At 39.8% G+C, this 14,418-nt stretch overlaps 1 protein-coding gene across 2 annotated transcripts in view; it reads right to left on the reverse strand.

Annotated features, from left to right (window-relative positions):
* Positions 1–14,418, reverse strand: part of KCNT2 (potassium sodium-activated channel subfamily T member 2) — a 574,767-nt gene that overhangs the window by 10,556 nt on the left and 549,793 nt on the right. The window lies entirely within an intron of this gene.

Genomic DNA, 14,418 nt, shown 5'->3' on the forward strand with positions numbered 1-14,418 from the left:
AAAGTGTGATTGTGCGTCTGTTAGAAATATGGAAGACTATTCACAAAAAAAGACCTTATAGACCATCTAGTCCTCCCTTCTATTATTACCATTTTCTATTAGGATGTCCTTATCTCAGGTATGCTTAGACTGACTTCCTGTAGATTTCTCATTCATTGGAAGTTATTTCATCTACGGTTGCTGTTCAGTGAATACTATTTTACAGGTTACAGTTTCTTTTATTGAATAGTAATACTATTTTACAAGATACAGTTTCTATTCAGTGAATACTAATAATATTTTCTGACATTGCTTCTGATCTTTCCTCCAACTAATTTCAGAAAGGTACATGACTTAACTTGTAATAATTAAAAATTTTCCAGAATTGTAGCTCGAAATGATGCCACAGTAAGCCAATTTCTGCTATGTTTATATAGTATCTTTACTGATATGGAGTCGATTTCACCAGAGACCAGTCTCCTACATCCAGGCACTTTTTGGGGCATTCCTTCTCTTCAGAAGCATTGTCTGACTGCGAAATACATTCCAGATGAAGAACAAGCATATTTCTAATACATTTTCTACTATCCCTCCATCTCTGCATGACCGAAATTCCCATTTTGCCTTGACAGCATTTACAAAGAGCAAGTCAGTCACAGTGGTGTGTTTCTTTTGTTTTCTTGTGTTTTTTCTATTTCTGCTATAAAGTATTATAATTCTATATTAGAGAATACTTTGTCTTCCCTTGAGAGCTCCAAGTGTTTAAACTTGTCACCTCGGGGCAGGAAGATGGGAAAGCTGTTTTCAATATTCTGGGATTATGCAGAGTAGCTTAGCTCTAAATACGCTTTGGTTCCAATGACATTTTCAATGGAGATCTTCGTTTTTTATATTTAGCCTAGTTTTATATTGTATCTTCATGAAATGTGATTAGAAACATTATCAAATGTGATTCACGATCACATTTATACTAAATATCATACATTGTCTAGTAAGGGGTTTTACGTTAATACCAGGAGTCCATTGACCAAAGAAATGTAGACACATTTGTGTAAATATGAATATTACCTGGTTATGTAGGTATGAAATTAAGCAAAACTGAGACAGATTTCTTGTTTTCAAGTGTAATGGTAAGTTCTACGGTATTCCTCCATACAAATGGAATAAGGCTTTATTCACACATCAGTATTTGGTTAATGTACGAATAACATCTTAGGCTATATTCACAGAATTGTGTCGGTTTCTTTGCTTTGAACAACAGACAAATCAGTCATTTTGCATATCTTCCATGTCCATTTGTTCTTTTTGAGTGTCATTCATGTTGCAACTATTTTTAATGGACAGTTAAAAACACATTTCTATTCCACAGAGTCCAGCAGAGTGACTTCTTAGGTGTCAGCATAATGCAATACTTTCATGATCTCTGGTGCCTTATCCACGGCACAACCCATGTTGTCCCAACAGGAATAAGTGCTGCCAGGTAACTACTGTGGGTACCACTACTATCTGACCACTGGTGGCTGAAGAGGAACCATTCTTGTGATATCATTAAAAAAAACAAAAAAACAAAAAAAAAAACCACAGCCCTAAATACAGGAATATAAAAAAAGGTTCTAGAATATGGTGACTTTAGGATAAAGTAAGTTCAAGAACCTTTTATTTTCAAAGTTTTGGATTTATATTGTTAAAAAACAACACACATTACATAAATTGGCATTTTCATAATCATTATGACTAGAGATGAGCGAACAGTGAAATGTTCGAAGTTCAAATCGAGTAGCCGCTCAATACTCAACTATTCGATCGAACATCGAACCCCATTATAGTCTATGGGGAATAAATACTCGTTTAGGGGGAAACCACTATTCGACTCAGGAGGGTCACCAAGTCCACTATGACACCTCAGGAAATGATGCCAACACCCTGGAATGCAACTGGGACAGCAGGGTAAGCATGCATGGGGGCATCTAACATGCCCAAGTCACTGTATTACGTCGGGATCCCTGTCAGCTTGTGATATGATACCCTACTTTATGTAAATAGAATCTTAAGATTTTTTTTTTTTTAATTGATAATACAAAGTTGCCAATGCACTTAGGCTAAAGCACCCATAGCAAACCACATTACGATTTTTTCCACAGCTTTTTTTCATTGCAGTTTTGCTGCCTTACTCTCTGCAGCACAATCTGCAACAAAAAAGTTGTATTTCTGCAACGTGGGGCCTCAGCCTTATTATTTATTTATTATTTTTAAATGCAGCTTAACCACAGCTTTTTTTTCCAGGAATGTGTAGATGAGATTAGCCAGAATCTTGTTCTCTTTGAAGATTACTATAAAACACTGAATTTTTGTCTGCTGCGTTCTTACAGCAGCAAAAAATGTTGCTTCTCCGCAAAATATGGCCTCAGCCTTAGGCTACATGTACACGATGTCTGTTTTTTTTTTAACGGATGTCAGCATTAAATTCAATGTTGGTGAATGTGAGCTATGCACATGGCCGTTATTTTGATTATCTATTACCGTGGAGGCGAACCTATGGCACATGTGCCAGAGGGGCATTCAGAGCCCTCCCTGTAGGCACACGCACCGTCACCCAATCCTGGCTTCCTGAACATTCACTAATGTGGAATCCAGGACAGGATGTTAGTGAGCGGTTCTTTCAGTTGTATGTGACCTCTGCCACGATGAAGGCGCGATGACGTCATACATCTGCGCCTCCACTGTGGTGGAAGAAGGAGGTCACCCAGCTGCTCTTCATGGGAGGTAAGGTAAGTAGCATATTTGTGGGGCCCATTGTGTAACATATAATACTGGATGGGGGCCCACTGTGGGGCAAATAATACTGCATGGGGCCCACTATGGGGCATATAATATTGTGTGGGGGCCCACTGTGAAGTATACTATACTGTGTGGGGGTCCCCCTGTGGAATATATTATACTGTGTGGGGGTCCCCCCTGTGGAATATATTATACTGTGTGGGGACCCACTGTGGAGTATATTATACTGTGGGGGGAGGGACTGTGTGTTTTTCTTTTAAAATAAAAGATGATAGTGTAGGAGTTCGGTCTCCTAAAGACTTGCCATCACTGATCTATGACAACGGTCAAAATATAGGTCATGTACTATTTCTGGACAGTTTCACAGATCCATCTATACACTCAAGTGCATGGGGGATCCATGGAAATGGGTGTCCCTTGGGTGCAAAAATGGACATTTTTCACCTCAGTCATCTAAATGTAGCCTTAGGCTAAGGCTCGAATTTGCAGAAGTCAACTCATTTTTTTCATAATGTGTGGATGGAATTAGCCAGAATCTCATTCACTTTTCTGGTTCTGTGAAAAGCTGTGTTTTATTCTGCCACATTTCTGCAATGTGGGGCCTTAACTTTAAATAATTTTATGCATATTTCTATTTTTTTTTTAAGTCCACCTTTTTATTTCATTATTATGTCAATTTTTAAGTTCATTATGTTGACTTTTATGGGCTAAAAACAAAACCGAAACAGATCTGTTGGAATATTCTCTACGTGCATAAAAATCGAAATGCGAAAAAAATAAAAATAAATAAAGCAACCCTCTGGTTGGGCAATAAATGGATAATGCAGGCTTAAATACCTGTTTTAGTTTTAATCTTTCTAGTCCATTTCTATAAAACAGCCATGTGCAGCAGTAGAGGACACATTTCTGTTCCACACTTTAGCTGACATTTAGCATCGCACATGATGGTCACTGGCATATGTGTGTGGCTCAGCTATGAAAACACAATTCGTGAAGCTCATAGTAAACAACTCTTGGACTGATGTTGCTTCGAGAGCCAGTTTGGAACTTTGTAATGGGTTCTGCAATGAGAGCAGAGGAGATTTGTATGTGTTATGGGCTCAAGTACTTGCCAATGCAATCTATGTGCGTGTTGGCTTACACTTCAGCTTTTATTGCTCTCAAAATGTTCATGTCACAATAACTGCTGTAGAGGGACAAAATTGTGGAAAATGAATTGTCATCCACTGACAACGACATGTTAGGTCACTGAGCTCCTTATTACGCCCCCTAACAATAATAAAAATGGAAATAGCACCAACATATTCTGCAGCATTTTACAGAAATTGGATGTAAGGTTTTTCCCACAGCGCTTTTCACATGGAGTTCAATGAGGTTTCCTCTGTGGACATGATACATGATACCTATAGGGAAATCGTCAGCATTTCCATAGGTATAATTGACATGCTGTGATTTCCAAAACCACAACAGCTTGGGAAACCTAATTGTGACTCCTGAGTGTATTTTTCCAGAATAAGAGATGGGATTCGCTAGACTTTGCAGGGACTGGAAAACGCAGTGGTTTTTGTCAAGGTATTAACACCACATGGAGCCCAGGCCTTAGGGAGGGTTCACACGGTGTAACATGCTGCGTGATGTGGCACGTCTATGCCGCGGGACCCTTTGCGGGCCGTACACGCTCCCATTGATTGCAATGGGAGCGGGGATCGTATGCGCTGCGCTAGTTTACAGCCGTGATTTTGCGGCTGCAACATCACGGCCGCAAACTAGCGCGGCGCATACGATCCCCGCTCCCATTGAAATCAATGGGAGCGTGTACGGCCCGCAAAGGGTCCCGCGACGTGGACGTGCCACATCACGCGGCACGTTACACCGTGTGAACCCTCCCTTAGTGTGTTTGTCTGGGATATAACATTTCATGCCGCTGCAACTCAGAGGAGCTCTGTTCACTGGACAAGCTGAATGGATCTGAAGCCATCTTTGCACATCCAGAAAAGTCGCTTGTTTCTGCTTCTTTAAATACCATTCTGTTCTATTTTTTTATGTAGTGTAGTACAAGTGTTCGCATTTATCAAAAAGGGGCTACTAACATGGCAATGATATGTACATGTAATTTATCAACAGCTTGCTCCCGATTAGTAGATCATGCCTGAAATTGAAAGGACAGACAAAAGGCGAAACTGCACGAAATTTCACCGAAAAGAGGCACATTTGATAAATTACCCCCACTGTGCGGCACTGCTCATAGACTTGTATAGTAAAACCAGAGCCATCATTGAAGTATATCATAAGACTAGGTTTACACAGTGTTTTTTTTTTTTTGCAACAAATGCATTTTTTGTAATTGCAGTAATGAATAGCACATATTACAATGTATGTCACTTGTATGCTAATGGACATTAAACTGAATTGAAATGTATAGTAACATGTACTGCTCATTACTGCAATGCTGATCTTTAGCAGGAAAGTACCATATAAACCCAGCCTAAGGCCCCTTGCAGACGACCATGGCATAGTTCAGTGAGTTATCTGTTTTTTTCCAGGATAGTTCACTGACCCGTTCATTTCTGTCGGTCCACGCACATGACCATAAAATTCAGGACATGTCCTACTCCTGTACGGCTTTGTGGCTGTGCTTCCTCGGCTCCTATTCATTGACATCCGCGTGCCACCCATGTGTCGGTCATACTGTTCAATCACGGCCAGTGGCCAGCAGACATCAGCAAAGAGCGAGGGACCTCATTTTTCATTTTTTTAATTTTATTAAATATATAGGGAAACCGCTCTTAATTCCACTTTTTCATTAGTTTTTCAACAACAGATGCTTTTTTTCCTAAAAGTGTTTTTTTTTTTTCTGATCATTTTTTCAACTATATGTAGATGAAATGACTCAAAATTTTATTCAATGTCATTCCAAAGCAGCCAAATGGACCGTCAAACTATAGATCAAGTTCTATTTGTGTCCATTTTCACAGATCCCCAATGTATGAATAATCCATTTGGTCACATCTTGGATGCAAGATGGTCATGAAAAATGTGATGGATCAGCACAATGCACAGCAGTGTGAAACTAGCCTTAGTAATATAGGTAAAAGAACTGTTTATATAGAGAAATCGCAGTCTTGAAAATATAATAAAACAAAGCCAAACTACCAAACAAAAATAAATTATCTCTGACAACGCTACAGACAAATTTACACCTTAAAAATCAGAAAATACTTTCGATTCATACCGCTTTAATTGACAAGAAAACTATAATGAAATGCACAGAAAATATCTCAGTATTTCATGCTCAGACACACTCTGGGAATACTAATGCCGTCGAGAGATTTAGAGAATAGTAAAAACCCTAGGAAATGCTTTATATGCATCAAACAATCGGAGGTACAGCTGAGCATAGAATACAGGGTTTATGGGCTAAGCATTGCTACAAATAACTCCGGGAAAAATTGTATACGTGTATAGAGCGCTGCTAAGAGAAAGCCACATTTATCACCTAATCACTTGTTTTATTTGCTGTCCTGTAGCAACACCATTTGTCTTGCTTTTTAATAAAGTGGAGTGTAGTTTATCTATCACACTGTGGTCCAGGAAAATATTCCTGCTTGCTAAAAAAGCTTTTACAATAACAAAACTATTGAGTTTTAAATCAATAAAAAATGACAAGACAGAAGTAGCCTTACTACAAATAATCTACGCCTTCCTCAAGGCCTTTTCTACAGGCCGATGATCGGCTGAATGAATTTAATACTGATATCTACTCAGTATAAACATCCCAGGAGTCAGGCAACAGGTGAGCAAATACATGTAGACTGGATGATCAAAAGTTTTATGTGCATGGACAAGCATACTTCCCAACCGTCCCAGATTCAGCGGGACAGTCCTGGATTCCGGGTCCTGTCCCAGTCGGCAGGAGGGTTTTGGCCCCAACTCATGATTATAAAACAATGGTGAAGCAGAAGCCATCTGCTCCCTGTTTCATCGCTCTGCCCCATTGTGTTCCAGTCCTGAGCTGGGGAAATGGAGGGGGACATTAAACTGGGGGCAACTGGAGGACAGTAAAGCATTGGGGAAGCTGAAAGGGAACATTAAACTAGGGGCAGCTGGAGGAGAACATTAAATTGGGGTCAGCTGAAAGGGGCATTAATGTCCTTCTCTAGTTGCCTCCAGTGTAACGTCACCTTCCAGCTTTCCCATAGTTTAAGCTCCCCCACCAACTGTCCCAGTTTAATATTCCCCTCTTGTGGCCCCCAGTTTAAATTGGGGCACCAGAAGAAGGTCTTTATACTATGAGGACAATTGGAAGGAAACGTTAGAATGTGGGAGCATATAACATTAGCATAAATGTAGGAGTATTATACTGTGTGGAGCACAAAGAGAAATAGATGGAAATGGGAGGAGTCAATGTTGAAGTGGGTGAAGCTAAATTTTCTTTTTTTGTCCCTCTTTCTATCCTTTGATAGTTGGAAGGTATGTAAAATTACTGTCAGCAGAACTACTCAATCTGTAAATAGGATATCTGCTAAAAGTAAACAGTATGGGGCACATTAATTACATTATTTGTTGGCGTCAATTACACCATTTGTGGATTTTTCTGCCACGTGCTTTATTTGAGAAGCATATTCGACTATTCAAACGAATATCGAACCCCATTATAGTCTATGGGAGAAAATGCTTCGTTTCAAGGGATCCCACCATTCGACTCAGGAGGGTCACCAAGTCCACTATCACACCTCAGCAAATGATGCAAACACCTCTAAAATGCAACTGGGACAGCAGGGGAAGCATGTCTGGGGGCATCTAACACACCAAAGTCCCTCTATTACCCCACTATCACAGCCTAACAACTACACACTTTCCACATTCCAAAAAACTTCTATCAAAGTAGGAAAATACCTGGAAACCTTCTTTACTCCCCAAATGGATGGACACAAACCCCAATTTAAGTTCAACAAACATCAACAAGCACCCCTTTAAATCACGTTCCCCATGACAATCACAGATGGAATAGACAATGGGAAATCCTTCAGTCCCCACTCTGAACTGTCATTGTGGATGTGTGTGTGTGTGATGTGGTAAGACCTTCCAAAATTCACTTTTAAGGCCCTTAACATGAGCCCTTCCAAATTAAGTTACAGGCCCTTAAGCTGAGCTACCAGCAGAAATTGAGGCCCTTCAGGTGACTTCATTCTTGAACCTGCAAAGTTTTAGGCCCTTTAACTTAGTTCAGCCTTGCACCAGCAGAAATTTGTTGGCCCTTTGGGTGAGCTGAGCCTTTAAAAAGTGGTGTTTTTGGCCCTTGGCATGAATAGATCCTTTAAAAAGCAGTGTTTTTAGCCCTTGGAGTGAGTGGAGCCTTTAGAAAGGAGTGTTTTTAGCCCTTGGAGTGAGTGGAGCCTTTCAACTACAGTGCTTTTGGCCCTTGGAGTGAGTAGAGCTTTTAGAAAGCAGTGTTTTTGGCCCTTGGAGTGAGTGGAGCCTTTAGAAAGCAGTGTTTTTGGCCCTTGGAGTGAGTGGAGACTTTAGAAAGGCATTTTTTTAGCCCTTGGAGTGAGTGGAGCCTTTCAACTACAGTGTTTTTGGCCCTTGGAGTAAGTGGAGCCTTTAGAAAGCAGTATTTTTGGCCCTTGGAGTGAGTGGAGCCTTTCAACTACAGTGCTTTTGACCCTTGGAGAGAGTAGAGCCTTTAGAAAGCAGTGTTTTTGGCCCTTGGGGTGAGTGGAGCCTTTCAAATACAGTGCTTTTGGCCCTTGGAGTGAGTAGAGCCTTTAGAAAGCAGTGTTTTTGGCCCTTGGAGTGAGTGGAGCCTTTAGAAAGCAGTGTTTTTGGTCCTTGGGGTGAGTGGAGCCTTTCGAATACAGTTCTTTTGGCCCTTGGCATGAGTAGAGCCTTTAGAAAGCAGTGTTTTTGGCTCTTGGAGTGAGTGGAGCCTTTAGAAAGCAGTGTTTTTGGTCCTTGGGGTGAGTGGAGCCTTTCGAATACAGTTCTTTTGGCCCTTGGCATGAGTAGAGCCTTTAGAAAGCAGTGTTTTTGGCCCTTGGAGTGAGTGGAGCCTTTAGAAAGCAGTATTTTTGGCCCTTGGAGTGAGTGGAGCCTTTAGAAAGCAGTGTTTTTGGCCCTTGGAGTGAGTGGAGCCTTTCAACTACAGTGCTTTTGGCCCTTGGAGAGAGTAGAGCCTTTAGAAAGCAGTGTTTTTGGCCCTTGGGGTGAGTGGAGCCTTTCAAATACAGTGTTTTTGGCCCTTGGAGTGAGTGGAGCCTTTCAACTACAGTGCTTTTGGCCCTTGGAGAGAGTAGAGCCTTTAGAAAGCAGTGTTTTTGGCCCTTGGAGTGAGTGGAGCCTTTAGAAAGCAGTGTTTTTGGCCCTTGGAGTGAGTGGAGCCTTTAAAATACAGTGCTTTTGGCCCTTGGAGTGAGTAGAGCCTTTAGAAAGCAGTATTTTTGGCCCTTGGGGTGAGTGGAGCCTTTCAACTACAGTGCTTACGGCCCTTGGAGTGAGTATAGTCTTTAAAATACAGTGCTTTTGGCCCTTGGAGTGGGTACAGCCTTTAAAAAGCAGTGTTTTATGTCCTTTTCGTGACTAGAGCCATGCAGCAGCAGTGTTTTATTTTTTGGCCCTTGGGGTGACTAGAGCCATGCAGCAGCAGTGTTTCATTTTTTGGCCCTTGGGGTGACCCCTAAAACATTAATTTTCAGGCCCTTGGGGGGAGCCCTAAAACATTAATTTTCAGGCCCTTGGAGGGAGCCCTAAAAAATTAGATTTCAACCCCTTGGGGGTGAGCCCTAAAAAATTATTTTGCAGGCCCTTGGGCTGGCTCGCCCCCTGCTGCTACTGACGAGAGGCAATGCTGGCAGCCCCTCTCCAGTAGCTGGACTGTGGACTACACACCCAGCTGGGTATGCATGTCCATGTCCTTGCCCACGTCCCCTGCTGCTACGTTGCATGATTTTCTAGCTAGCTAGCGATTATTGAGCTCTGAAAAGAGCTGTTATAATTCACAATTCTTACCTAACTAAAGCACTGTATCGCACTGACAGTCTGATTTCACACTCTCCCTATCACTCCAAAACCGAAATGACACGAATAGGGCGGCGGCCGTTCTTATGAATTGGGAGGTCACATGTTTTCGGCAGCCAATGGTTTTTTTTTCTATTTTTTTCACTGCCTCTGTTGTTGTAGTTCCCGTCCCACCTCCCCTGCGCAGTTATTGTTGCAAAAAACGCGCCAGGGAAGGTGGGAGGGGACACAAATTTTTACTGCATATGCGGCCTTGTATTCGATTGTGAACGAATACATCAAACGCCATGATATTCGATCGAATACCTATTCAATCGAACGGCGTTCGCTCATCTCATCTATATGAAATAACAGGACTGCAGAATGTCAGAAAAAAGCCCCAAACACTAATATATTATAATATAATCTATTATAATAATTGATAACTATTGGCCCTGAAAACCATACAGAAAAGTTTACGTGTAGACATGAAAAGAAAAATACTTTGCATTTGTTCAGCTTTAATTGACATGAAAACTATAATGAAATGTGAGGACAATATCTATGTCTGTATTTCATGCTCAGACATGCACCGGGAATACTAAAGCAGCAGATAGATTTAAAGAATAGTAAAAACCTTAGGAAATGCTTTATATGCATCAAACAATAGTACGGAGGTACAGCTGAGCATAGAATACAGGGTTTATAGGCTAAGCATTGCTACAAATAACTCGGAGAGGAATTGTATACGTGGATAAAGCGCTGCTAAGAGAAAGCCACATTTATCACATAATCACATTTTTTTAGTCGCTGTCCTGTAGCAACACAGTTTTTATTCCTTTATAATAAAACTAAAATAAAATAGAAGACAAATTCCCTTCAGTACAAAAATACTTAATAATTGTGGTTTTCTCCCTTCTTTGCAGATTAATTCCAATATTACATCTTTATTAGAGTCAAAATTCTGCTTCCAAATATACAGTACCCCTAGTTGGGGCTTATTTAAAGGGGCTCTATCAGCAAAATTATGCCGTATGAGACCCACATTATAAAATCATACTTACCCATGCACGGTGGGCAGTTTGTGCACTGGTGGATGTCATCTTGCTGTCACGCCTTCCTTTTCTTTCTTCTTCCAGCGACGTCCTCCTGCCCTCGCTCTTCCACGTCTTGATCTTCTTTTCTTCCGGCTGGTTGTGTTCAAATCCCGCACGTGCGCAGTTTCGCTCCGTCCCTGTTGTAGTTCTAAGTTCCCCTTGGAACTACGCGAGAGTACTGCACATGTGCAGTACGCTTGCGAACTTCTTCATTCCGGAAGAAAAGAAGATGAAGGTGTGGAAGAGTGAGGACAGGACGTCGCTGGAAGAAGAAACAAGAGGAAGGCGTGATAGCTAGATGACGTCCACCAGAGCTCAAACCGCCCACCGTGCACGGGTAAGTATGATTTTGTAATAGTTTATAGAGTATTATTTAAAAACAGGGGGAGCTTTTAAAATAAGATTAGTGATGTCTGAATAGCCTTTTTAAAGGCTATTAAGTAATAGTAAGGGTTGGGACAATCAGGTACTCCTTCTCTTTGCAAATCAAGATCTCCTATACCTAAACCTCATTAATTAGATCTAGATATTTAGATATATATGTTGTGAACGGAGTTAGTTACAGATCGATTGTCACATATGGAGGGGAAATATCTGCTAAGGGTATTGGTGGAGCTGATCCATCCATACCAAGGATGAAATTAAACACAATTAGAGGGATGGATAGAGATATATGAATAGTGAGAACAACTCCCTTGTGACAGAGGACAACAATAGACCTACAGTGTCTAAAATGAAATAAAATATTTAAAATAAAAAAATTGAAATCACTGCCCTCCATAGCTTACATATAAAACTAAATATACATATCAAAATGTGAGAGACATAATTTTTTCTCTCTTTCGCCCCCTCTTAAAAAAACGGAATGAAAAATATATAAGTATAAATAATAATTACAACTTGCACCTTACATAGTTCTGTACAATATAAAAAGATAGGTTGCCACAATACAGTGCCTTAAAGAATGTATTCTTTCCTTTTTACAAACTTTTGTAAAAAAAATCTAAAACAAAACAAAAATTATATATATATTTGGTATTGCTTTGAGTATACTAGAGTATAAGCCGACCCGAATATAAACCGACCCCCCAAATTTTTCCACAAAGAACTGGGAAATGATTCGATTATTGACTCGAGTATAAGCCTAGGGGGGAAATGCAGCAGCTACTGGAAAATTTCAAAAATTAAAATGGTTTTTGGATGCAGTAGTTGCTGGGTGCTGGGGAAGGAGAGGGGGTGTTTTGGTTGTCCGTCTGCCCCTTCCCTGAGCTTGAGGTCTGTTTTTTTTTTCTCCCATGTGGAATTCAGTCTGGCTGAATATAGGGTATCTGCAGTGCTCCTATTAACCCCTTCCCGACGGAAGAGGAGCACTGAAGATACCCTATATTCAGTAGACCGGGCACTCTCAGGCACAGGGATACCTAATGTGTATGTGTTTCACAGTCATTTTCTACTTTTGTATGTATTCTAGAGAAAGGAGGGATTTACAACTTTTTACTCGAGTATATACAGTAAGTGATGGTGCAAGAGAAGACAAGGTCAGGCTGTTATAGGTGGGTTATATAAAACAGGGTCAACATAAATGGGAATGTAATGGAGTAGTTTGGGTAACATTCCTTTAGGTATAAACTTTTCTCAGAGTTACAGAGAGTATAACCATTGTGCTGTTTCTACACAGAGATTTTAGCCTTGTACTGCAGTGATTTCTAAAAATGCTATGGTTTTGGGAATTTTAGCATTTGCACTGCGTGTATTTTTTTGCAATGTGTGCAATAATTGACATGCTGCCATTTTGAAAACAGCTTTTCTACTGCTGATTTTTTTCTTCAAAGTGTGGATGGGTTTAGCCAGAATTCACTTTGCAGGTACTGTGAAATGCTGCATGTTTTTTGCCATGGCGTTTCTGCAGCTGCAGAAATGCTGCGTTTTCACAACATGGGACTTCAGCCTTAAAAGATAAATTATACCTTAGGTTAGCTTTAGTGTAGAGTGATAAAATCACACATCTATCAATCACTCTGTGCTCCTGCTGTGGATGTTGGCAGATTATGTAAAGATTTAGAACTGGCTTTTGGTATCCTACTGCATGGTGGCCAATGGGGAGTATGAAATAACAGAACAGATAGCAGGTTGCAGTTTTCGGTCATTCTTTATTTTCTCTATGTGAAACAAATCAGTTTGGATTGGAAGAAGAATTCATTTTCTGAGACCTTGTAGTTTCTATATAGCAGATTGATTCATTTATTAAATGACCAGATACACTTAAACCCCAGCAGGAGTGCTATGCACACATGGCCTAGTAAAGCCGTGCTATTCTGGTAATAAATATACTGTACCTACACATGCTTCTTCTCTTCCAAGTCTCAAAGAATGTACAATCAAAATTTGTACAATTTTTTATTAAGCTTTAATAATAATAATAATAATAATAATAATAATAAAAAATATAATTTTTTTAATACCTTTCTATTTTAAATTTTTTTATATCTCTCATCTTTTTGGATCACTTTTTTTTTTTTTCCTTGAGTGGTGGGGGCGACCAAAAAAACTGCGATTTGCACGTTTTTTCCGATACAGCATTCACCATAAAGGATAAATAATTTTTATATTTTAATAGTTTTTTTGAGACAACAGCTCCTAATGTTTTTTATATTGGTTATTTGTATTTATAAAAAGAATATTGATTTGAAATTTAGCCATTTTCTTTTCACTATTTACACTTTTGTAAGGCTGAGGTCCAATGTTGCGAGAATGCAACTTTTTGTTTTTTGTAGATTTTGCTGCAATGTTGTAGACCAAAGCCAAGAATGGTTACAAAAGGAATAGAAAATATATAGGAAGTACGTATAATTTTTTCTTCTGCTCAATTCACAATCTGCAACAAAAAAAGCCATGTTTCCGTCACATAGGGCCTCAGCCTAAAACTTTTTTTTTTTTTTTACATTTGTTTTTAGCCCCTAAGGTTTGAACACTTGGAAATTTGATTGTCCAGTACAACGCAATACTTGAAACCATTAGGAATTGATACAGAATACTGGAAATACAGTATACTGGAAAATTGTAGAAGTCTTTGCTATACGATACCTTTCTTTTTTTTTAGCAGTAATAGGACAACCTAAATGGCAGATGAACCAAATGGACCTAGTCCTACTACCCTTTGATGACTATCATGGAACCTTTGCCTCTCCTAAAGTTAAACCCCCACTTCTGCAATGGAAATTGCCCATAAATTCTGCAGGAGCCCATATTTATATCATCCTAGATACATTTATTTGTAAATATTCTAATTCATGGTATTAACCCCTTCCCGCCAATGGCATTTTTTGATTTTTGTTTTTTGACTCCCCTCCTTCTAAACCCCATAATTTTTTTATTTCTCCGCTCCCAGAGCCATTTCAGATCTTAATCTTTGCGGGAAAATTTTTTCTTCATGATGCCACTATTAATTATTTTGTATAATGTACTGGGAAGCTGGAAAAAAATTCAGAATGGGGTGAATTTGAAGAAGAAATGCATTTCTGCGACTTTCTTATGGGCTTCGGTATTACGGCGTTCACTGTGCAGCCAA

The sequence above is a fragment of the Leptodactylus fuscus genome, chromosome 9 (assembly GCF_031893055.1).
Source record: "Leptodactylus fuscus isolate aLepFus1 chromosome 9, aLepFus1.hap2, whole genome shotgun sequence".
NCBI classification, from domain to species: Eukaryota; Metazoa; Chordata; class Amphibia; order Anura; family Leptodactylidae; genus Leptodactylus; species Leptodactylus fuscus.